This window comes from Tiliqua scincoides, chromosome 4, assembly GCF_035046505.1.
Source record: "Tiliqua scincoides isolate rTilSci1 chromosome 4, rTilSci1.hap2, whole genome shotgun sequence".
Classification (NCBI taxonomy): domain Eukaryota; kingdom Metazoa; phylum Chordata; class Lepidosauria; order Squamata; family Scincidae; genus Tiliqua; species Tiliqua scincoides.
The window spans coordinates 60,503,473-60,515,792 of NC_089824.1; positions in this window are offsets into that span (position 1 = coordinate 60,503,473).

Sequence of the window (12,320 nt, forward strand, 5' to 3'; positions counted from 1 at the left end):
ACTCTGTGATGGACAGATCTCTTATGTCAGTCCTCCACACATGACACAAGGATACCACAGCATCTCCTCCACTGAGCACCTACTGTGGCACAGGCAGCAAAGGGGCAGAAATGCACCAGCCGGGAACCCCAGCACTCTGAATTCAAATCAGAGGCTGGAAGATAACTTTCCTTGAGAGGGAGCAAGCATGTAGAGCATATACTTAGGCAAATACAGGACTTAAACTCTGCACTGGGAAGGCTTATCTGCTGGGAAAATATTTTTTTACCCTGAGGAGGGTGAATTGAGACAATTCACAAGGGGACCCCAACTGTACTCAGGTAAGCAAGAACACTGGTAGCTCACTATGGGCCCAATCCTATCCAACCTTCCAGCACTGGTGCAGCAGCAATGCAGTCCCAAGGTAAGGGAACAAATGTTTCTATACCTTGAAGAGACCTCTGTGACTGCCTTCCCAGCCCAAGATACAGCACATGCCCCATTGGCACTGTAAAATTGAATAGGATCGGGCCCTATGTAGACACTGTATTGTTTTCTGTGGGTTCATTTTAGACTTACATGGACTCTAAAGTCAATGTAAGTTGAGGCTATTATTCAGAGCATAGTTGTGTTCTGTACTGAATATAGGATTTGATGCAAGTCTGCTCCCCCCCTTCCTGCCCAAGCACACTGCCTTCTCCATCCTGGGAGTGGGGAAAAATTTGTTCTTTCAGCAACTGAATAACTATTATCTTGATCAAGCATTAGTATGGGCCTTAAAAATCAAGAACCAAAGTTGCTGTACCATTTGTATACTATTTTTTAATCAAGGTATACTGTAGTATTGATAGTTGTGTGTGATTGCTAGTAAGTAGCACTCCTAAGGTGAGCGTCCTCTGACAGTCCCAGCAGCTTGGCCTAACACTGGGAGCAGGGATGGGTGACTTGATCAGTGAGACTCTGACTTGAGTCACCAAACATGTTTCCTGGACTCGTGCGGACTTGAGACATTTGTGTTTTTGAAACCGGAAGTGACTTGGGCTTTTTTTCTCTGGAACAAGTGGAGACCTGCCCACCCACCTGCCACTTCCCCTTGCTTGCTCTGCCCATCCCCTTGCTGAGCTGGGATGCCTCCTCCCTCCTGTAGGTGCTCCTTCTGAGGGAGGAATCGGGAGCCGTGATGCGAATTGGGGTGGGTGAGTTTGTCGCTGGGGTTCATAAGAAACCGATTGGTGCTTTCTGCACTGCTGCCCTCACTCAAAGAACAGCAGACCTTAGTTTACAGATTGAATGGAGACATCAGGAGATTGTTAAATGAGAAAACACACACACACAGCTTGCAGCTGTTTTTTCTGTGGAGCTGCACCTGACTCATTTATCAAAAAAAACTCTGACTCGAGTCAAAGAGAGTCCCAAAAAGGCTCTGACTGAGTCCCTAAGGCTGCCCATTAAGACTCATGCATGAGTCAAGTCAGAGGGGGTGGGGGCAGGGCCAGACTGGAGTCTTCTTGCCAGGGTAGATCAGCACATCCCTGCTGTAGAGACCTGTAGAGCTTAGTGCTTTAGGTCCCTTCTAATTATGTGCAGAGCTCAAGTTTTGCAGTCTGTCACCTTTTTAGGAAAGACAAGTTATTGGAACTGTGAGCCTTGTTCAGGCCAGCAGGACTCTTATTATGGCCTTGTTTTGTATCCAAGTTTATATATATATATGAACATTTGTTTTCTTTCTTCATCTGTGCATCCTTGTATGGGCTGAAAACGACTTTCTGAGAGCTGAATTGCTCTAAAACTAGAGCAACTAGAGTGCCACTGTACATATGTGCCATTATTTTATTCACATTCTATTTTGTATGATTTTTTTAATTGGCAAGCTAGTGCAAACATAGATGGGAGTCCTGTTGTCTACACAGACTGTTGGAAAGAAAAACTAATGCGGATACATTTATGCTGAGCAGCAATATACAGACGACAACCGGTTGTTAGTTGAACAATGTTTTTAACGGCTGAGGTGCCTTCAGAGGGAAATAATGTCTCATTTGGGGCATCCATGCAGAGTGTCTTCCTGGCTTCAGTATAAATCACAACAGTTCCCACAAGATGGTGCTGTGGAATTAAAAAGAAACAAGTGTTGCTGCTTTTTCCTGCCAAGGTAGTCTTACAGAGCCTTCCAAGATCATGGAGTACATTTTTCTTTATTAGAGAGGTAAAGCAATTCTGAATACGAGGTTCTAACTCTGAAAGAGTTTATTTTAATTTTAGAACATTCTCTTGGCCTTGTAGATAGATGCACTACCAATGTGCCAGGGTCTTATTGACCATGCTTTTCCTACCATGATTCTGGGACCTACCCTCAGTTAACAACACCCCATAAACAGAATTACTCAGAGGAGTTTTTCTAACAAGCAGTAGTGCGTCTTAGAGTGGCAAAGGGATTGTGAATGTGGTGTGGTAGTGAATGATGCCAATGGGACTGTGTGTAAGAAAGAGTGCTACTGCAACAAAAAAAGTCACCTTTCTAGTTGTATATCTGAAATGTACCTCTTGAGATTATGAAGTGTTGTCCTTTGACAAGAATACCTGCAAGTAGGATACCTGCTTCTGGAAGGGAACTGATACATCCTGTGTGTAGCAGACACTTTGTGCATTTTTTCAAGTAGGTATTGTGGTGGCTCTTTCACACAAATGGCTCCCTATGAGTGTGTCTGGATGTGATGTGCAAGCCTGAGCAAGACTGGTCATCATTTTTAAAATATTAAAGGGGAGGGGTGAGAATCGGATTGCGTGATCAATGCTCAGGAATTAACTTTCCCTGTGCCGTTTTGCAAATTCAAATTCTTTGGCTCTCACTCTTCCCTCCCACCTCTTGAAAGGAGGAGCCTTTCCAGGTAAACGGAAGGCTTCTGCCATTCTTCTGTACAGGCTATGCCTGCAGTGCACAAAACTTGCTACTGCTGCTGCCTCATCTACTCCAACCACTTACCTTCAAGCAAGGGGGAGTGGTGGTTTGCAGTGGTGCTACTGCCATTAAAAGCACTCAGCAGGAAGCAATCTGCTTCTTACTGCTTTCCTTGTGTGGTTTGTTTGAATAAAACAGGAAGTACTTCCTGTTATTTAAAGGGATCTCATGGATTGCTGCCTTCTCTGTAAGTTTTTTGGGGTGGTGCATTCTACACTTCCTGCTGCATTTAAAGAGACCACACAAGAAAGGACCACGGCAGATAAGGTTGGGAAGTGGGTCTCTACCTCCAGATCAGATTCTTGCTTGGTAAAAGCAAGCAGAAAGTGGATCACAGTTAATCCATTGGAGGTGGCGGCGGCAGCAGAGGTGGATTAAAGTCATCCTTTTTACCTTGGCTGCTCCGCTCAAGCTGCTGCTTGACGCAAGCGACATTGTTCACTGCGTATATGGGCTGGCCCTGTTCTGTTGTGACACTATCCCACCTCGTTTGTAAGTGCTTGTGGTAGATGAGAGATGAGAGAGAGCAGGGAGCGGTGGTGGAGACATTCAGGGGAAGGTGCTGGATTTATGAGGCATCTCTTTAATAGACAATTTATTTCAGATTTGCTTATTGGAAGTTTTATGAAGAATGATTTTCATAAGGAATGAGAAGCAGAATTTTTGGCTCTCAGATGACTGCTAAAAGCAGTGGAAAAGAAGAGGCAACAAGCCAGTTCACACATGCGCTGAAATAGATTTGAAATCTACTGAATAGATTTTCCAATGTACTAATCACTAGTCCAAAAATATGCTCCTTCAAACACCTGGAAATTGTAATTGAATCACACATGGTAAATTAAAATAAGACCGCACTCATTAACAGAGTGTTTCAAAGTCAACTCCATCAAAAATCAATAAGACTTCTTTAATGGAAATACGTGGACTGTGCTGTTTTGTTTTTCGTCCATAATAAAGCTTGCCCCTCCCTGAAATGCACTTGGCCCTTTATGTGTTTCCTAATGGATTGTATCTTAAGCTATCCCTCCATCAGCGCAAGGAGGAGTGCGCACACAAAAGTGATAGTAGAATCCTGCCTTGGCTTTGTACTTGTTCATGTTGCGTACAATGTCACACACAAGTATCTCACTCTTGTGTAGTGTCTTCTGCATGCGTTTTTATACTGCATAAGGAACTGCACAAACTGCCATCTTAGTTCCAAGTGTGCTCCTTCAGATACAATCCAGTATTTTTTCCAACACCACTGTAATGGGGAAGGAACTGCTATCCCTCCTAACCCCTAATCTGATTTGGCTATTTTTTAATTGTTATTTTATCAGTGTACCATACAACAGATTGTCTGCATTACATCTCATTTGGCCCTAAATGAAAGAGTGAAATCAGGAGGACTTAAAACATGTGGCCTTAAGAGAAGCATACGAGAATTGTTCATGAGCTTAAATGCCTCCCTGGGCTCCACAGCCTATGCGCATGCCAAGTGTCTGATATTTTACTGAGTCATGTCCAGTTTTTTCCTCTGGCTCTGCTTCTCTCAAGCCATTGTGCTTTGAAACAGAACAGCTATGGTGAGAGAATTGTGATGGCTCTTGTGCTAAGCTGGAGTGCATTTTATGAGAGGTCACAAGAGAGCGTTTAACATCTGCATGTCCTTTGATTGCGAGTTCATCAGGCTTATGTCCTCTAACAGTGCAGTAGAACAGCCTGTTTAAAGACTTTCATAGTAGAGACATGGAAGGGTTTGCCCTGCTCAAGGTAGGCAAAAATGAGGTACTTTGAAAAGATTTCTTTCAATCCTGAATATACTATTACCTTTGAAAGTGATTAAGAGTGTGTGTGTGTGTGTGTGTGTGTGTGTGTGTGTGTGTGTGTGTGACACAGAGAGCACTTTTCCAACCTAGAAAAAACCACAGTTCCCCCACCACTCCCATGTGTCCAGGCATGAAACACCTATTGGATACCCTCCAGAGAGAGAGAGAGAGAGAGAGAGAGAGATGCAACACATATTTCACAATGCATCTAGTTTGACCCTCATTTTACTAATTCCTTTTTTTATATGGTACATTGAACAGCCATCTAGGCCACAAAGGACTTCACTAGTGGTTTATCTAGGACAGCCACAGCCATCTAGGCCACAAAGAACTTCACTAGTGGTTTATCTACGTAGGACAGCCATTTCCAATCACTGTGCCGCGAATGGTCCCCAGGTGTGCCACGGGAATTTGGGAGAGGGTCATTTATCAATAGGACCACTGGGGGATGTGAGCCCCCATTAACAGCACAGTGTACCTTGTCAATTGTCAAAGAGCTGATGGTGCGCCTTGACCATTTTAGTGCCTTGCTAGTGTGCTGCGAGATGAAAAAGATTGAAAATCACTGATCTAGGTTATGAAAAACCTGCCCTAGGAACCCCTTGAAGAGGGACGCCACTGAGCAGAAGGAACAGTGGCAGCCAGATCACAGTGGCTTTGCAATCTGGCTGCCCCGTTCCTTCTGTTCATTGGTGCCCCCTTCAACAAGTGCCCCCTTCAAGTGGGAGCCTCCACAGGAGACGGAATAGGGGGTGACAACTGGATCGCAAAGTGGCTGCTACCAGTGCCGCCACTTCGTCTGGGAGAACTCAGAAGTGACGTCACTGGCCCAAGCATTGGAACTTCTAAATACACCACTGATTATCATCTGAAACAGCATGTGATCATGGCTTCTCAGTGTTGGGGTTTAATGTGTCATAACTAGTATGTTCTGTTGTACAAAAGGAGAAATAAAAGCAAGATATGCTCCCAGCACATGGGTTAAGAGAACACATGCATTTGATTAAAGGTCTTGATGAAAGGCTTACAGGGTTCTGGCAGTTTCTGTCAGGCATACAAGGTCTGTTCTTTCTAATCAAAGTTTGCTGTATATGTGGAAGGGTGCTGGCTGCTGGAGTTTTGAGTGAGCTTGCACAATGTATTTAGAGGTGATAAAACAACTGGTTGAGAAACAGACATTTCCTGGCAAACTCCTAACTCCTTCTGCTACTGACAAGATTTATAAGGAGTTTGGAAAGAGGCTTCACTCATTGAACCGTGTTTTAGTTTAATTTAAACATGTATAATGTGACAGGCGTGGGCCTCACAAACTATGGCCTGCTGCATCAGGAGACAAGAACTGTGGGGGCTGAGCCATGCTGCTCCACTGCACCTCCCTAGTGGTGGTAGAAGGGGCAACTACAGCCAGTCACTCCATGAAGCATCTCTTTCTCTCTCTCATCCCCTGAGACCAAGTTGTTATATACCTGAGTGACGTAAATTCCCTCACCTCACACCCACTGTTTTACTTGCCCATCTTCAACCACGTCTTCTGTCTCTGACCCTTCAATCAATGTTTCTTTTTCATATTCCCCTAGTCAAAGTATCCCAGCTACCAAGAGGCTCCTCCTTAGTGTTTTTGTTTCTTGGATTGGTGCTGCACCACCACCACCGGTCAGATAAGATGCTCCCCAAAATGTTTTGAAAGATTCACGGATCCCCTACCTCTCTTGCTTCCAAAATTCTGTCTGTGTCTTGGGGGGGGGGGGGGGTGTTAGTAGATCAGTGCTACTTTTGATCCTTGTCTGTCTGCTCCAGAATCTGCCCCCCAACTTGACCTGCCTCTGTCCCCTTGTCTGAATCTTGGCCAAGGTCTAACATGTTGGTTAACATGGGATGTGTACCTTCTTCACTCAAAAGTATTTACTAATCATTGTCATCTAATAAGACACACATTTTGGATCACGTTCCCAACCACCTCGAAGAAACTTCAGGGAAACAGTACTAGAAGACAGTACATTTACATTTATCTTCTACTAGGCAACTGACTCCTGCAAAGCAAGATTAATGCTGCAATCCAAGAACTAAATTTACTGCCAAGCAATCCTCACCATTTGCAGTCACCCACTTCCAATCCTGTAAGTATTTTAAACGTCAGGGTCACATGCAGTGCTTCTGTGTAAGTAATGGAAGGGAAAAATATGCAATATGTGCACACATGCACAAATGCAGACTAATTTTGAGCCAGAAAACATAAAGTCTCATGCTGGATTCCTAAAACCATTTGTAAAAGGAGCAAGATGTTTGGCAAACTGCTAGTAGTAAATTGTTAAGGTTGTTAGAGCTGAGGGCTAGGAGTTGAAGCTCTTGGGCTTAGCTTCTCGTTGGCTTTTGTTCATTCAAAGAACTATTCTGGATCCGTAGTGTTCCCTGTGTCAGAGGCACCCAGTGGGTGACTAGCAATTTGCCAGTTGGAAGAACTGTGTTTTGTTGCTATGTACTACACCTCACCACAGCAAGGTGTTGACTGCTTAGTGTGTGTGAGCTCGCTGCATTCTGGCTGCTGAAGAGGATTCAATTCCCCCTCCCCAGCACATTCGCCTGCTCTGAAAGTAGGACCAATTAATTGCTTTCTTTCTTAGAATGTTTGGAAAGAGGCAATCTAGCTACTTGAATTGTTGCCTATGTATCTGGCCAGGCTTAATTCTGCTAGGGCATTCAGTGGTCCTTCTATTCGTTCAGGCCTACCAAAGGCTATGTTAAGGGCAGAGTTGGTCAAAGGGAATTCAGGTGTAATTATCCAATGTGACACATTGTGTGAAGGAAGGACTCTGGGTAGGGAGGACCCGTGAATCATTCAAAACTGGAGAGCATCATCTCTGACCAGTGGTGGTGATGCAGCAGTAATTGGAGAAACTTGAACCACTAAGAGAGGGCCTCTTGGAAGCTGGGATATTTTGGTGAGGGGAATATGAAGAAGAATATTCCTTGGATACGTGTTTCTTTGGATTGCTATTTGGAACTTGATATGCAAGTTTCATATAATTGTCATGCCTGTGTGTGTGTGTGTGTGTGTGTGTGTGTGTGTGTGTGTGTGTGTGAGAGAGAGAGAGAGAGAGAGAGAGAGAGATCTATGTGCAGATTGTTGATCTGACTAATGGCCCAACCCTAGTCAGCCTTTGACATGATATCCATCATCTCCTAAGCCTGTCTTGGCAATGGCACATTGATGCTGGTGCAACAAGAGCCAAATGCCAAACCTGTCCTTAAGAAATAATGCAAGTGCAGCCCTTCCCAGTAACACTCCCAGCAGCCATGGAAACACTGACACAGCCTGTTATACATGAAGCAACATCCTGATGTGACATCAGCATGTTATCACTGTGACACTGATACATAATTTGTGTGATACCTGTGAGTCCTGTGCACTGCATGCCTACTCAGAAGTAAATCTCATTATACTCAATGGGGCGTACTCCCATGTAAGTATGGATAGCCAAGTAACAGACAGCCTGTGAGGTCTGGGTGCACCAGTTGGTTCACTGTCTGCCATGAAGTTTGCAAAGTGACCAGGGTCTGGATGGAATGAACAGGTCAGCAATCTCACTGAGTAGCAGCAGGGCTCACCCCTAGCAGGGTCTTGGCTTTCCTGGGGATCTGTATGGTCATTGTGGGACAGGTGCCTGAGGGGATCAAGGTGAAACACACAGAGAGCAACAGGTTCTTGACATCAGTCACATTTACGTCTGGTTTGAGATGCATACTTGGTGTTTGTGAGGGCGAGCATTACCACTACAGTGCACGTGCAGGAGCGAGAATATAGTGGTTTGGGACATTACCGGTGCTTTTCCATCTCTGGGGAGGGGGGCTTCTTTGGACTTTTTCAGAGGACCAGTGTGCAGCCCTCATGACAATGGTGCAGTCCTGTAAAGCAAAAGGGATTCTGAGGAATGTTTGGCCAGCAGTGACTATAGTTTGAGCCCCTGGCATTTGTCAAAAGGATGCAGACACTCCCTGCTCTTAGCGGCTGCAAAAGGAAGGGATGATTAGGCAATGCATTTGATAGCAGAGACACATTTGGCAATCCTGGAGGGGTCAGTATAGGGGGAGGCAGACAGAGACATGGAAGGGAGATGTGGCATTAATACATTGCAGCATGGACAGCACAATCCTCACCTGCCCTGGAGTAGGCAAGCTGGTGGGCCTGCGCTGCATCCAAGTCAGGATTGGAGCTGAAAGCCGCTCAGTCTGGGGCAAGGGGAATAGCTTCCCCTTACCCAAGTAAAGCCATAGTAGACCCAATGGGGCTACTTGGATCTACGCCACCTCAAGAGGTAGCACAAATCTGAGCAGCCTGGGACTGCCCTGGGGTGCCTGGGAACGGTGTTAGGACTGGCATAACTGCTGAATCCTGGCTCTGCCTTCCACTCTCCACCCGCCTGCCCCCAGGAATGCATGCCACCCGCCCTGAAATGCCTCCCTCTCATCTCCCCAGATCCCTGCATCAGCTGACACAAGTCATCCTGTTGCTGGGGCCCACGTTGGTGCGGGGAGGCTGGCACAAGTCAGTGCACTGGCCTAACCCCACTTACGGCGGCGTGAAGGTGCTTTACAGCACTTTCACAACAATGATGGGCCAGCACAAAGGACTTGCATTGGCCCAGGGCGCCCTCTAATTGCACCCGGAATTCTCCCCCTCTTTGCTTACCTGTGTGGGGTCCATTGTGCTTGCTTCCCCTGTTGAGGCATTGAGGAAGAGGTTCCAGTTGGGTGTCTGTCTGTGGAGTCCTCCTGGGGCAGACTACCTGCAATCAGAATTCTAAGACAAATATTAACACACTACCTTGCCATAAATGTTGTGAGGAACAAGAAGTCATTTGTGCAAAGTGCTCTCTGTGTGTCAGGTGCCTTTCACCATGGTTCCCATCAGCCAATTTCCTCTTTGAGAAACCAGAGAATTATAGTCCCATGCTGCAAGTCTGATACTCTGTGCTATAGACACTTTGGCACAGAGTTTTTGTACTGAGCTGGGTGTGCTGCGACTGGCTGCCAAATGTAGTCTGTATCCATAGGAAAGTGGGTGACAGGTGTTGCAATTTTCTGTTGTTTCCCCTTCTTCATTGTTCTTTATGGTGCCAGCCCTGTCATTCTTTTTGAAATCGGACGTCTGTCTGTTGCCTGAAAGGGGAGCCGGTTATGGCGTATGTTGACTCCTCTTTGTCCATCCCACATCACGTCCCAATTTCCTCCAGATTTTTGCCCCTCTGCTAGCAGAGCTGCCCTCACATCTGAGTAACATCTCAGCTACGTTGGTGCTCTGTTGCACTAGTGTCTGTGGTGCGTTCGTAGGTGGGTGGGCTTCTACACTGAAGGGCCTGTTGTTGTGCTGGCCTATGTGGTGATACCCGGGTGTATCTCAAAGAGAGGAGTGCATAAGATTCAGCCTAAGATTGCTTGAACTTGACATTTCATTTATTCATAGCAGTACCTGCTCACACGCTTCAGTGATGTCCTGGAGGTTGTCAGAATGTAAACAAATCCTTAATCAGGGTGCGTTGCAATCAGTAGTGACATTGGCATGACGCATTATTTGTTGGCAGTGCAACAAATGAGTGTGGAGTCATTGTTTGTGGAGCTACTGTTTCTTTTAAATGCAGCCCTTCCACAGACGAATATAGTGTCATTCTTGCAGTGCTTTTAAAAGTGGTGATTTCACATACCAGATAGCTTCTCAGCCACATGTAAATCAGGGAAATGGCCTTGTAACCTCATGGTTTCTTGACCATCTTCTAAGAAATGGTGACTCCTTTGATTTGCAACTGTCTGCTGAGCTGACATACTGCCATTTAGAAGGTTGAAATGTTGGTACTTGAGATGTCCTTTACAACCCTCTCATAATCATAGCTGAGAAGGGAGAAAACTGAAGAGGCTTGGGTAAACCCTTCTCGAGTGTCATGGTGGCACCTTCAGAACACTGAATCTTAGTAACATTTAGCCCCTTTTTCTTTCTGACAGGAAAGGAATAGCTCAGTTCTAAGAGGACCTTATGTCTAAGACCTTATGTTTCAGTTCTAAGAGGACCTTATGACATGGAAGGAGCTCCAGCAAGTCGGCACAGAGGGAGGGAGAGAGGGAGGGAGGGGTGAGTGAAATGGGAAAGAGAATAGGGTGAAGAGGATGGCAGATTGTGACTGGGAAGGGGACAGTGCAAATGGCACCACTACCACTATCCCACCCCCCACCCCTGGTCTAAATCCCCCTCCCAGGCCCACTTAGATTTGAGCTAACTATATAGTTTGCTCAGGTCTTAGTAGACCCACTGAGGCAGCAGAAGCTTCCCACCAGGCAAGGGAACAAATGTTCCTTTACCTGGAGGAGGCCACTGGGTCCTGAAATTCCCCTGTGGGGTACACGGTGCATGCTCCATTGCTGCAGCTGCACTGCCACACAGGGAGTTCTAATTGGATCCTAGTTGGACTCATAGTCCTGCAATCGGTGCAGGTCACTGTAAATTGCATGAACATAGATTATTAACATTGAGCATGTCATAGTTGTTGACAAACAAGATCATGCTGAATCACTGAGCACCTGCAGTCTGAGTTCTTAGGCCAGAGCCACAAATCAATAGCATATGTTTTTCTCTCCAACCTTGTGTTTTATGGAGATGACAAATGCAGATGTGGAGGCTCATCTGATATGTTGGCAGACATTCCTGGATGCGGCAGCTTTGCTCTCCAAGCTGACATTATCCTGCTGGTGTTGCTTCACTGACTGGAGAACAGATACAGCAGCAGCAGGCAACCATAAGCTGGCTGACATTTTCACATAGCTCTGCGATCTCTGGAGAGCCCATTAAAACAAGCTGAAGGTTTGTTTCTTTGCCACTGTCATGTATTTATTTATTAAGAAGAAAACCCACCTTTCACAATCAATGCAATAACCAGAAAAAATGCCTTGTAATTATTTAGTAAGGTATGATGCTGAGAATCTTTGAGGGCCAGCTTCTCACAATCTTTCCTTGTCTCCAGCCTTGTCTCTATCAATAGCCATTTCTTACTTTAAAACCCATCTATGCTCATGGGTATACACACAGCGTATAGGTGCTGCCTGTAGGACGTGTGGGCTGATATGGGTTATTAAACAGAATCTACAAACACTGCTTCACTATGACCCATACACAGTGCCAGCCATCACCTGGCCCATCAGGCAATGATTCACTTTGCACATGTGAATTGTTTCACATTCTAAACTCTCACACAAAGTAAAGGGCACAATTCAGCATGATTGAGTTGTGATTAAACCCCATGGAATCCAAGAGAGCCAAAGTTCTCACAATGCAATGCTACCACTTGAAACAAATGTTTGCTGGATTGTATTCAAAGTTATTGATCTTGAAAGTCATGCATGTATATACTTGTGAATGCAACCTGTGTGCATGTGGTTGAATGAATAGCAGGGAGGAGGAGGCAGGACTAGTGAACAGGCTCAGTAGGTCTGCTGTGGGGCAAGGGGCTACTCCAGGGGTGTCAAACATAAGGCCTAGGAGCCGGATGTGGCCCGCAGAAGCTTTTTATTTGGCCCTCAGGCTCTCAGCTGCT